Raw genomic sequence first — 14,303 nt, 5'->3', positions numbered from 1 at the left:
CTAATTGCTCTCTTAGATATTGAGGCTAAGCACTATGCAGGCATTCTCTTGAAGGAGCTGAGAGCATGGGCGGATGAGAACAACTTGATTCCAATGAACCAAACAGGCTTCACCGCCAAATCCGGGACCATGATTGTTCACAAAGTTTGTCTCACATCTAGGGCTGTTTCTTGTTGCTTTGCTGACTTTACAGCCGCCTTCGACCGGGTTCCCAGGGCAGCCTTATGGGAAAAGTTAAAGAAATGGGGATCCCACGAAAACTTCTGGAGGCAATCATTCAGTTACGCTCAGGCACATGGGTTCAGGTGAAGTTGAGGTCCGGCACACATCCCTCTCGGAAAATCATGACAACCAGGGGTGTCAAACAGGGCTGTGTGCTGGCCCCACTTCTCTTTAACCTGTTTATAGCAGACTTGCCGACAGTCTTAAAAGAAACTAATAGTCAGCCACCAAAGATGGGAGGTGTTCCCATAAGCAACCTGCTCTACGCCGACGATTTAGTTTTTTTCAGTCTTACACGTGTAGGTTTGCATAGGCTTCTGGTTAAACTATACAATTACATAACCGTGAATCAACTAGAGGTTAACCTAAAAAAAAAAAAAAAGTGGTTACCTTTGGAAGAAAAAGTAAAGTTGGGGGAGGATGGTCGTACAACAACATGAGTATTGCAGTAGGAAGTACATATAAATATTTAGGGGTCAACTTTGACTCAAGGGGTAATTTTGTTAAACAGCGCAAGGAGATATCAGCCAAAGCTGTGACCCTACAGGTGACCCTCTCCAAGCTCTCAAAAAAACTGTCTGGCCCAAGCTTATCACCTTTATTAGAGGTTATGAGAGCAAAAATTGGTCCGACACCGTCATACAGTATTGAGATTTTTAGGGGTAAATTAAACTTGAACCTAAACCAACATGTGACTAAAATCTATAAAAAAAAAAAAGTCCTCCATTTGCCCAAAAATGCCTCTGCTGCCCATATCAGGCTAGAATTGGGCCTACTAAATTATGAAGTCTCCAGCATCGGTACGTATTTAAATCTTTGCCACAAACTTAGACAAGCAGACACAGGCTCATTAGAGTCACTAGTTTGGTTATACATTACCGAGAAAAATCCAGGGGGCTCGTATGGTCGCCTTTTTAAGGATTCTATTCAAGAACTGTCCGCGGGTGACCTATGGGGCCCCAACCCCAGTACGACAGCATTTAAAACCACCATTAAGAAATGTGTCAGAATGAGTTCCCTCATCATTGATAAAAACCACTTTGCCAAACGCAGACACGCATGGGCAATTATGAATTCGTACGGGCGGTTAGCTCCCGCAACCTATCTGTCCTGCACCTACTCCCTGCATCTAAAACTTAGCTTTATGGCCATTAGATTTGGTGACTGGCAATTTTTAAAATATCTGCCAGGCTGGCGTTGTACGTCAGATGTTTTATGGTGCAGAGGGTGCAGCAGGACGGCTGAAACTTTGGAGCACGTGGTCTGTCTCTGCCCAGCACTCATGTCACAGCGTAGACGCAAACTGAAAGCGGAGTGGAACAGGCTGCAGACAGGCAATCATCGCAGCCTTAAGCCCAGAAAACACAGCTTTAAATATAAGCCTCACAACCTATATATGCCTTGCATACCGCAATTTTACGCATGTACCCCTCTTGTTGGCAACAGCCTAAATCAAATTGCATTACTTTTAAGCTGCTAAAAAAGTTTCCTTTTTACCTTTCTGCATTTTATCATAATTTGCTGCTATTGAACTATTGCTGCTATTTTTATCTCATCTCACTTTTTAAAACCCGTAATTATTTGTCGAACATTAGATTGTTTTACAAGCCCAACATTGCTAATCAACGGTACTACAACCTCCTTCCCTTTTAAAGTTCTGTTTAATGTTATATGGATTGTTCACAATAGGATGTTGCATAACGCAATGTGGAAAACCTGTATCTATCCACTGTTGTTTACTTGATGTTTGTTTTTTAGCCTTTACAACGTGTATTGCTGTTGGTGCTCGTTTTAAGGATATTTTATATCCAAAATACATATTATAAAAACGATCACAACGATTAAAATAAAGAATATAAAGGTCACTATCAGGATGTTGAACTGTATGTGTCTTCATGATGAATTAAATATTTAATGACAATACATAGATTTAATATTGAACAATAAAATTCACTACAGCAGGTGAATGAATTTTGCTGCCACAAGAAAATATGGGACTTGAATAATTGTGAAATAGGACAATACAGAAGAGTAGGATGGGATTAATACAGGGGCCAGCGTAAAAAAATAATTTAACATTTTTAATTGTAGGTGGATCCTTGAATAATGTTAACTGGCATATTTGCATGGGTGGATAAGAAATCTGAAATTTGTCACTGTTCTTCTTAATAGCCCACTGGAAGGAATACATTTATGAGTTTGAAATTGATCATTACCACCACAATTGTATATAATGTAAGGAATAATGTGGTAGTCAATGCCATTTGTTAACCGCTTCAGCGCGGCGCAAATTTTCGCGCTGTGCTGAGCGTTCTAAGAAACGGGTGTGGTCGTGACGGAACGGTTCCGTCATGAGCACAGCTCAACCGTCGCTCATGACGGAACCGTTCCGTCATGAGCATCGAAGGGGTTAAGAAAGGTTTGAGCGTGCTGTCTCACAGAAGCCCTCCACCTCCCCCCCCCACCCCCCGAGTACATAGGACATGATTGTGCTGAACATGTATTCTTCCCATATAAAAATGAATTTTGTATGGTTGTAAGATCTATACTGAGCTAATTTAGTTGACAAAAGTGGGCAATGCAAGAGACAACTTTGGATTCACTGTGGTTTTCGGAACAAGGGGAAATTACATAAAAGAGAAACTACATTACCCAGGATAGGGCCAAATGTGGAAATAGAAACTAGAATGCATTTATAGAGATGGACACGGAAGTCACTGTAACATGTGGTCAAGGTGAAGACTGAAACACGTTACATGCTTGTTGGGCACTATTGGTGAACTGCAATCAATACAAAGTATCTAAATGATCTGGAGTGCTGCATATTTTTGATGAGTAATACAAGTCAGGGGTGCTTTCTTCAGGAAGCAGTTACTGTAGAACATACCATGCATCATGGGAAAGTTGGAAAAGTGATGGTTAAGGAGATATTCAATGAAAAAAAAAGGCTAAAACTATAGTGTGGAAAACTTTATTTATCCTTTATATACAAACCAAACTTAAATTACTCAAATATTATAAATTCTAAAGTTGTTATTCTTTAAATGTATAATTTCCACACTACATTCAAATTATTATAGCTCATGCACCTCAAACACAGAGTTGTCAACTCGCTAGCCCCACTACATTAACTGTAACAAGCGACTCTAGAATAAACAGTGTTCTCATAAATTATGTCATTTCGCGTGTGGCGAACAAAGCAAATTTTTGCATAATTGGTGGTCATGCCCACTGATCCATACTTTTTGGGTGGAGAGGCTCGATCAACTCATGATCCTCCTAGAGGATCCAGGGCCGGACAGACTCTTCCCTTCAACGACCCGAAAGTCTGCCTGTTTTCCCATTTGCTGTTAGCAGCATAACTGTGTGTGGCCCAGCTGTGGAAATAGCCACTGCCCCCACCATGAATATGTGGTGGGGAAAGATCTAGTCCGTTTACAACATGGAAAAACTTACTGGCATTACACGAGATTGAGTGGCCAAGTTTGACGTCATATGAGCCCCTTTACTACTTACATATGCCACCTTCAAAGGGCAGAAGGGCTCCACATGACATTGTCCAAGACTCTGAGGACATCCAAAATCCACATTGTCCCCATCAGATACTGAAAGGGGCTCTTTGGGAACTGACCTTCCAACTGGTTGACTAAGTTTTCCTTTTGGGGTTTTAGAACTGTGATTTTCTATGTACACTCTGAGCGAGATTGTAATTCAATTATAATAATTGCCTTGGGCGGAGGAGGGGCATAACATGTGCTTTCTATTTTACATTCTTCACACTGCTTCATCTGGAAGCGTAGTGTCATGCTCTTTTCTTGAAAATGCTAAATAAAAATGTTTTTTTTAAAATTATGTATGTCATAGGTTTAGTCATAAAAGCTATAATTTCACCTGGTAAGTGATGTTATGTAAGGGTATAAGCAGTGCATGGAGCAGGCACAAGTTATAGTCAATGTAGTGTGGCTAGCGAATTCACAACACTGTGTTCAGAGGTGAGCGAGTTATAGTAATTTGAAGGTGGTGCGTAAATTAAAAATTTTAAATGTAAGGTACAACTAGAATTTATAATGTTTGTGCAGTTTGAGTTTGGTTCGTATAGAAAGCATAAATAACATGCAAAGAAAAAAGAGGGGGTCCCAAACCACGTTTTTTACCCATAACTACAGAGTGGCTACTTCCACTCTGAAATATAAATGTAATAGAAAATAGATCAGCTGTGTCCCTCCAGTTATAATTTTGAGTATACTTGATTATAATAACTTAATCCTGTAATACATGGCAAGCTGAGCCTGACAGTTTCAAAACATTTCTTTAGTAGTAGAAGTGATCACAAAACCAAAGTGATATGATGGAACATTTTATCAACTGTACATAAATTCCAAATAAATATTCTAAATATGAAAGTGTCAGTCAACTAATATCGCCTCCAGAATTCTTTACACTAAGTTATTGCACAGCGATTCAATTTTCATATTTTTCGAATAATTATAGTGGACAGATTGCTGTTATGATTATCAAAATATGTCCCTAAAATAAATCTGATAGATCACATCTAATTTCTCGTTTTTATCAGTATTACATAAACTGACAGCACAGATTATTTTAGCCATTTCTTTTGTGTTTGATCACTTATTCTTTGTTTAATGTAGCTCGATCTTAAGGTCAAACAACATGTCAGTTCCCAGCATCAGAATCAAAATTTTAAACATAAAAAATGCATCAGTGAGATTCATACTGTACACTAAATGTAACCAATCACTCATACAGAAAAGGACAAATCAAATGCACATTGTGCAATCAATAATTTCATCCCAAATCAACATAAAACAACAACACAAAATGCGTTTCTTTGCTAGTCCTTTGTGTCAAATGAGGAATGGTAAGGGTATCAAGCAATTTGCCAAGTACACCAGGCCGGGGGCGTGGCTGAGCCGAGCTGCAAGATAGCCGCTTCCTAGGGCGGCTCTGACGACAGAGTGCAAAATCCGTTCAATATTCGTGTCGCTAACACGAATTGGAAGCCAAAAAGTAGCCAAGGCACGGAGGTAGCAGCAGCGGTGCTCCTGGTGGAACTTCCAATAGCAAATTACCCACTTTTTGGGAGAAAATCGAAGCGGGCCGCTGGGTGTGCTCTCAGCCTCGGAAGAAAGCATACTCACTAGGCCGCGCTGGGCTGACAGTGCGCCGGCGGGCAACCGAAGTACTCAGAGACCCAGCAGAGACCGGTCGGGTGAGTGAAAGCTGGCAGAGACGAGCGCCTGCAAAGTCCCGGCGATTGCTGGAAGGGCTGCAGCGACCTTAAGTGGTGGGCAGAGTGCGTATAATCTGCCTTGCACATGACCCTTAGGAGAGGGGACTCCCGGTGGTGCAGAGTGCTGGGGGACCAACACTGCGGAGACACGCCGAGACACAGCGGTGAGCCTTTCTGCTACGGGGCCAACGCAGAGGGGCGGCCTGCTGACGGAGATCGGGGGACTGACAGCGATCCATGGCAGACTGCAGAGGACAGAGCGGACAGCCGGGAGACTGGGTGTCTGCTACAATAATAACCCCGGGAACCCAGACACCTATTTTGAGAGCTTGGGAGGCCTATAAGAGCACCTATAATAGAACCAGAAGACTAGTACCAGCAGCACACGCACCCTCCGGTGACCACGTGTGTGGACATGAAAACTAGGTGCGGTGATCCGGCCTGGGGGCCCTGTGAGGACCTGGTGAGTGACAGCGGTGAATGTTGGGGGTGCTTAGCACGAATTGCACACGGAGGGGCCTACAGGGAATAGTCTGCAGACACAACGCTCCAGAGAGATGCAAGAAGGCAAACCCAAAGTGGTACATGGCCGGCAAACACCTTGATCAAGTAGCAAATGATAAATATCTGGGCGTTCTGCTAGATCACAAGAACTCTTTTAAACCTCAGCTGGAATCTCAGCGAAGAAAGGGAGCTATTATTCACTTAGCATTAAAACCTTTTAAGAAGCTGTTGACGGATCTTATGCTCTATCCTTTTTTTAAAGTCTTGCGAGCAAAACTGCAGCCCACACTTAATTATGGCAGCGAATCACTGATGGGAAGAGACACAGTAACTCTCGATAGCACAATAGCAACCGCCCATCGAGCGATCTTCTAGCCTCCCAAATATGTTTCACCAACCCAAATCAGGTTGGAATTCGGCCTCCAAAACCAGGTGACAGAAAGATAGGGAGCCTTTGTGAAAAAGCTGGCATAAAATAAGAGCTGCTGAAGTGGGGTCTCTGAATAACCATCTTCTGGGTAGAGCTTTCATGCTCTGGAAAGCTATCCGCTAACATGTATCTTCAGGAGTCCATTAGCACACTGGGCTTGACAGACGGCTGGAACAGTTCAATGGGCAACTCCGCTTTTAAAAAATGAGTAACCAAGTCAACAAGACTAATATTATCCATAGAGGACAAGAAAGCGCTATCCAAACAAGCTCATGGTTGGGCTGTGCTTAATAACTACGATGTCCTTAAACCCCAACCCTATTTCAAGGCAGGAATAAAGATTGCGACCAAGGAAAGATTCTTGAGGCTCCGCTTGGGAGTTGGTGTAATCAACTCGCTTCTACCACCTTGGGAAAGAAGGGGCGAAGACCAGCCCTGTCGGTTGTGCACCAGTGGCATGGAGAAACTTACCCACATCATATGCATATGTGAGAAATTAAAAACCTAAGGAAAACGTTACTATAGCCATTCTTCAATCAGCACGGGGTCAGGTCTTGTAGGAAGGCAGTGATGCTGTGCTTCAATCCAACTCTAGTACAGCTAAACTGCTGCCTCACAAAATGTTTTGCTTTGACAGCAATAAAACTGAAAAACCAATCTGCAACAGCCACACCTTTGGGCACAATTTGAGCCACCTTGTAACACCGGCCTCTCACAATGGAACCTGGACGCTAAAAACAGCTGTTGTAGGTAGTCTTACTTGTCCCATGGGAACACTTCGCCAGTTTCAAAAGAAATTCCCCACCGAGCTGCCTTCTAATAGACTCAGTGCTGACTGTGATAGGGACACATGCACTTTTGATAATATTTCTTAAAAGTTTTATGTACACATAAAAGCGTTTCATTTAAAACTTATTTTCTTTTTCTAACTTTTTTGTATTAACACCATGTGATTTTATTTTATTGCTAAGAGTAATGTATGCAATGGTTTTAATTAATCACGCATAACAATAAAACTTAAACTTAAACTACAAGACTGAGAACGGACGGGAGAGCGCCCTGGTGCGCGGACAGGAGAGGTTTCCGGAATAACACACTAACTGGCTACTCTAATTGGACTTCGCTTTGAACTGTTCTATTAAGCAGGTACAACGCTCTGCCACCCTGTCGACATGTAGAAAGGGCAGAATGCTGGTGACGTCTTGCCCCCACGGAATGAATCCCAGAAGTTATATGTTAAATGGGCCGAAACATGAAGCGGAGGGGCTCCAAGGAATACACAACCTGATTGGGGCGTTGGAGTGGGAGGAGGGAAGTAAGGGATTGTTTATGTTTTGTGTTGGCTATTACACTACACCTCATATCTGTCACCTATAATTGCCAAGCAGAGACACATTAAACAGCCATTGAATCGACATGGTGCATTCCGCAGGAATATACCACACCATAGGATACAAGAGGAATTTAGCGAATTGACACCCGGAAATTGGGGCCTGGGTTTACAGGTGGCACTACGGTGCGCTGTTGCCCGATGTCTAAACTAAACTGTATCACTCGCTATAAATGGATGTAACATAACATAACATTGTGCACAGGCGCAGTTTCTGCATTACTGGATACAACCCAACTTATTCCAACCCCACGTTGCCATTGAACTTTATAGGGCTGCCACCCACGCGCTCACTACAGCTATATTTGAATCCTTCAAGCGCCCATGCAATGAGGTAAACTCAATGGAGGCACTGCGGTGGGCGTGGGGAGGTCTGTGCAAATGCACCAAAGAAGACATATTAAACACCTCCTCCATGCCCCTGGTGGAAAATCCGCTAATTCCACCACTGAAGGGGAGGCAGATGCATGCCCAGGTACATCGTCTGAAGACGGGCGGGACCTATAAGGTCCTGACAAGGTGGTGGCAGCTCCTTGTTTGTTTGTGTGGAAGAGCTTGTGCAGATTGCGAGGGGATCCTCCTCTGCATGTTACTGAAGCCAGTGTTAACGCTTTAGCTGTGAAAATCGCCTATATCACGCATTTTAATAGTTTGATGCAATTGACTTAAGAATTGTACTGTATTTTTAAAAAAACGATTTTACCCGTTAGTAGTGCTGTAAATGCTGTAACTTCCTGCACCCTTAGCCCCGTTCCATCGCGGCTTCGTGCCGTTTGTGTGGAGGGCAGGGTAAGCTCCATAGTGCCTCAGGGCCGGCTCCCCGACCAGCACGGAGGTAGTGTTCCAGCTGGGGGCGGGGTTTAGGACATAACATGGCTACCCGGAAGCGCAGCGGTCGAGCGCAGCGGGAGCGCCGTCACCGCACCGAAGCCGTGCCTAAGGGGTGCCAGTCTGCGCCAGTCCGCGCTGGTTCCCCTGGCCGTTGTAGATCCCATCACACGCAGAAGGTAATTACATACCCCAGAGCACAGCTTCTGAGCATAGGAAAAACCTTACACGATAAAACTTGCACTCATTTTGCTTTGAGCTCACTGTATAATCTACCTTCCAATGTATGTCCGAACTGTGCATTCATGATTACATCACCTTATTCCCAACAACCTTCCTCTCTATCTTCTGGAAATAATAATGAAAAATATATAAACTGCGTACTTATCAATGCACGCTCTCTCATAAAACATAGGGAGGATGTGGCTGAACTACTAGTCAACCAAAACATCGACGTTATGTTTATAACTGATACCTGGGCAGATCTAGCATCTGGCCCGGATTTCAATATCGCTACTCCAGACGGCTATCATGTAATAAGATTAGACAGATCCTCGGGAAAAAGAGGGAGGGGTCTAGCTATCATACACCGAGCCAAGCTAGCCATTAAAACTGAACCTCTTGATTATGACTTTGTGGAAGCTCTCGCTTTTACTATTACTCTTTCCCCTATACAAACTTTTAAGGGAACTTTGCTGTACCGACCACCTATCATACGCACATCCTTTTTGAAATCCCTCAATCTCCTATTAGAACCAGTAGCTGCCAACCCGGACTACACAATACTGGGAGATTTTAATTTTCATTTAGAAAACCTTGCAGATAAAGATTCGCACACTCTGATCTCCGACTTCTCAGCCGCTGGCTTAGAACAGCAGGTCACTTTAGCCACTCATCAAGCAGGACACACTCTGGACGGTTTATTTACTAATAATTCCCATATTACTTACCCTACAGTGTTTCCGCTTATATGGACGGATCATTCAGCAGTCAAATTTACAATTTTAGTTAGAAACCAGAAGAACTTTTCCACTAGCACACGTCCTCAGATTAAATGTCGCAATTGGAAAAATATTGATCCCATTGCCTTACATAACGCTCTGGAATCTACGATACCAGAAGAGAGATCGGATCCACATGAAGTATCCAATAATTACGAACATTGGCTACATAAGGCATTTGATCACTTAGCTCCCAATAAAAAAATGCAGCCAAATCGCATCAAACCCTCTGCGGCTTGGTTCTCTGAGCCATTAAGACTCGAAAGACAACGCTGCAGAAATTTGGAGAGGCGTTGGCGCAGGAACTATGACAACAACGACAGAGAAACATACAAGAAAGCGTTGCTGAGTTATAGAAAGCTCATTATTGCAGAAAAATGTAACTTTTATAGCACACAAATAGATTTAGCTCATAATTCGAGCAAACAGCTATATCAGGTGGTTAAAAAGCTAGCTAATCCACCAGCCCCCCTCATCACAGAACCATCCCAAATATTCTGCAATAAAGTAGCGGAATTCTTCCAGGCTAAGGTTAAGGATATTTTTGATAATTTCACACAAAAAACGATCACCGACTTTGCCATTTTGGAGAGTCCTCTTACGTCACCAAATTCAATCTTTGAGGTGTTCTCTCCATTATCCCAATCGTCTATGGAAGAGCTTATGAACACTGTTAAATCAGGATCACCACTGGATCCATGTCCTCCACTTATCCTCAAACCAGTATCTAACTTAATAGCCCCGGTGCTTACTAACATCTGTAACACCATGTTTCAGACAGGCGACTACCCTCCAATCTGGAAAAAGGCAATTGTAAAACCTCTTTTAAAAAAACCAACCTTAAATCCTTTAGAGCCCAAAAGTTATCGCCCTATTGCCTCACTCCCTTATCCTTCAAAAATAATTGAAAAGATAATGAACCAACAGCTGTCGAATTATATTGACCAGAACGATCAGCTTGACGACACCCAGTTTGGGTTCAGGAAGGGCCATGGGACTGAGACTGCTCTGATAAAGGCAGCAGAGGAGGTCAGGATAATTATGGACCAGGGTGGTGCAGCGATCCTAATACTCTTGGATCTGTCTGCAGCCTTCGACACGGTCGATCATACCATCTTGATCGACCGTGTCGCTGCCATTGGCATTCAGGGTAAAGCCAGAGCAATCCTAGCATCTTTCCTGGCCGAGAGAGTGCAGTCCGTGAAGATGGGGGTGCTACTACTCTCCTGACTTTACCTTGCGGAGTCCCCCAGGGCTCCTCGCTAAGTCCGACACTTTTTAACATCTACGTGTCGGACTTGGCGAGGGTGATTAAGTCATTTGGTATAGGTTTAACATCATATGCCGATGACACCCAATTGGTCCTGGCGATCCACAAAAATGGAGAAGCAGTGGCAGCTAATTTCCAGGAGGGCATGAAAGCCATCAGTATCTGGATGAATCAGAACTGTTTAAAGCTAAATTCTGACAAGACGGAAGTGATGTTATTTGGTGAACTGACTCCGTCTTGGTCCCCAGTCTGGTGGCCTTTGGAGCTGGGAACTCCTCCATCACCAGTATCTAAAGTGAGAAATTTGGGCGTGCTTTTTGACAACAAGCTAGCCTTTGTCAGCCATGCCAACGCAGTGGTCTCAGCCTCCTTCTTTACCCTTAGAATGGTAAGGAAATTGCTTCCATTTCTTCCCTCGAATGCAGGCAAGACCCTAATGTCCACTCTAGTACTATCTAAGGTGGACTACTGCAATGGCCTATTGCTTAACGCGCAGGAGCAAGTTTTGAACAAATTACAGCTTGTTCAAAATGCTGCCGCAAGGATTCTGACTGGCACACCTAAATACTCATCCATTTCCCCTATCATCCGTGAGCTTCATTGGTTACCGATTAAAAGCCGTACAAAGTTTAAGGCCTTGTGTATTATTTATAAGGCTCTGAACAATAATGGACCAGAATTCTTCAAAAAAGCAATTAAGGTTTACAAGCCTAGTCGAACATTACGTTCATCCTCAGCCCAACAGCTCCAAATTCCACGTACAAAAAAGGCATCATGGGGAGACAAACGTTTTGTGGTGGCCGCCTCAAAACTATGGAATCAGCTCCCTTCTTATATCAAACTTAGCCCTTCATTATTAACATTCCGAAAACATCTCAAGACCTGGCTTTTCAATCAGTAATCTGTCAATGGAAATCTTCTGCAATCTGTAAACTCTAGCGCCGAGACACCGGAAGGTATTTGTGCGCTTTAGAAATTTTATAAATAAATAAATATATCCCGGAGATACATTCCTTACACTGCAGCAGATGTGCGGGCACACAACCCCTTCAGTGTCAGACATGTTGCTGTACTATCAGCTGTGGACGTCCTGCAGAAAGAAATTCGAAACTTTCCCAGAACCTCCCCCGCAACTGGCCACATTAGAAAACATACTTATGGTAGAAACGGGTCGTAAGTTGATCACACGACTCTACACAACAAGACCACCCAATTACAACACCAATATTCTGTGCGGCACGGGAAGAGGACCTGGGGAGAGTATTACAGATGGAACAACGGATTTTCAGCTGAAACAGATGACCCCAAATTCTCAGGTTGATCCACTTTAAGTACATACACCGATTTTACAGAACGCCCATGCAGCTACAAAGTATGGGGTTGTGCACAGATGACGATTGCTGGTAATGCGGAGCGCCACAAGCAACATTCATCATACACTTGGCGTGGCAATGTAGGCCGATTGCAAATTATCGGTCCCAAATAATACATTATATTGGTAAAATAACGGGATTAACCTTGCCTTGCACGCCTCTGGTTGCGCTTTTGGAGATAATTCCTCACATACCACCGAAGGTTTAGGAAATTGCCAACTATTTTATTGCTGATGGCCAAACGACAGTGGCAATACACTGGGGGGCTGCTTATCCCTTGACCACGAAGGAGTGGATCCAGAAGGTCACTTATTGTAAGACACAGCTAGCAGAATACTGGGAGCTAATGCAGATGCGCTCCCGGCCCTAGAGACATATGGCAGCCATATGTGAGCTGGCTGGGATATGTGGATATAGCCGACACTTAGATGAGATTGCTGCGTTGCGGTGCGCTGCACCTCACTAGAGTCTTGGGGTGCGGGATGCCCACAGTCCAAGTTCCATAAGAGATAGATACTTGTGATGCCTTCCCTTTCTACTATTTAGCCGTAGGCACTATTGGACTGACTGCAAATATTGCTGTACTGTACCAAGGTCAGGTATCCACGAACCAAGGTAACACCACTGTTGGACCCGGCCTTGTGGCGTGGTCCTACCCCTCCCGCATGGCGGGCCCGGGACGACATCGGCCTCCGTCGACCCCCCTGAACACGAACCATCGACGAGAGCAGCCCCCCTGGCAACCCACAGCTCTCCCCCCCTGGGACCCCAGCGGACCCTGCTCGCCAACACTGCCGGTCTGGCGACCATGCCAGGCTACCATCTCCGGCCCGACTCCATCTTGGGCCCATCACGTCCCGAGCACGTGGCCGCAGCCATCCCTGGCCCCGGCCCCAGCGTAGCCCCGACATCGAGGCACCAAGATCCTCCCAGGTGGTAGAGTGGCCACTTGGCGGATCCCGGAGGAGGGGAGTTTCGATGGGCCTCCAGCCATCCCCGGACGCCTGGTGTCGATCGCCCTCCAGCCTCCCTGGGCCCTGGCTCCACCCCCCTGCTGGGTGTCTGGACACCCTCATCCCGGCCCCTCGGATCCCCAGGCGCGAGGGTCCGGACATCAAAGGACTCCAGTCCTATATCTGGGCCAGCCCTGGATTAGGACTCCAGTTGTATCTTGGAGTCGAAGCCCTGCTGACCTTGTCGCGGCTGATCCTGATCCGAACTCGTGCACCTGAACCATCTTCGAGGCCCTGCTGACGCCGTCGCGGCCTGACCGAGCTGAACCACCTTCGAGGCCCTGCTGACGCTGTCGCGGCCTAAACAAGCTGAACCACCTTCGAAGCCCTGCTGACGCTGTCGCGGCCTGACCGAGCTGAACCATCTTCGAGGCCCTGCTGACGCTGTTGCGGCCTGGCCAAGCTGAACCACCTTCGAGGCCCTGCTGACGCTGTCGCGGCCTGACCGAGCTGAACCATCTTCGAGGCCCTGCTGACGCCCTCGCGGCCTGACCGAGCTGAACCACCTTCGAGGCCCTGCTGACGCTGTCGCGGCCTGACCGAGCTGAACCATCTTCGAGGCCCTGCTGACGCTGTCGCGGCCTGACCGAGCTGAACCATCTTCGAGGCCCTGCTGACGCTGTCGCGGCCTGACCGAGCTGAACCACCTTCGAGGCCCTGCTGACGCTGTCGCGGCCTGACCAAGCTGAACCACCTTTGAGGCCCTGCTGACGCTGTCGCGGCCTGACCAAGCTGAACCACCTTCGAGGCCCTGCTGACGCTGTCGCGGCCTGACCCCTCGAACTATCCACGCACTAGTTGGTGCCAAGATTGTCCCGCTACCCCATTATTCCCGAAACCACGACTTTATGGATCCCCCGATCCCTACCTGCTAACCTGCTAAGAACGTGCCTTCATTTCTTATATAAAGATACTTGTGAATACTCCGTCGTGTGGTGTCCGTCTGTAGTAGTGCGATTGCTCAGCTGGTACGATTGTAGGAGAAGAGCCTCACCAAGGAGGCCTCCCTACGGCGCTCGGC

General features: G+C 45.6%; 1 protein-coding gene across 2 annotated transcripts in view; it reads right to left on the bottom strand.

Annotated features, from left to right (window-relative positions):
* Positions 1-14,303, bottom strand: part of PAN3 (poly(A) specific ribonuclease subunit PAN3) — a 1,108,727-nt gene that overhangs the window by 980,077 nt on the left and 114,347 nt on the right. The window lies entirely within an intron of this gene.

The sequence above is a fragment of the Lissotriton helveticus genome, chromosome 8 (genome assembly GCF_964261635.1).
Source record: "Lissotriton helveticus chromosome 8, aLisHel1.1, whole genome shotgun sequence".
NCBI classification, from domain to species: Eukaryota; Metazoa; Chordata; class Amphibia; order Caudata; family Salamandridae; genus Lissotriton; species Lissotriton helveticus.
The sequence above is the reverse complement of the archived record's forward strand: the minus strand, read 5'-3'. Positions and strand labels throughout refer to the sequence as shown.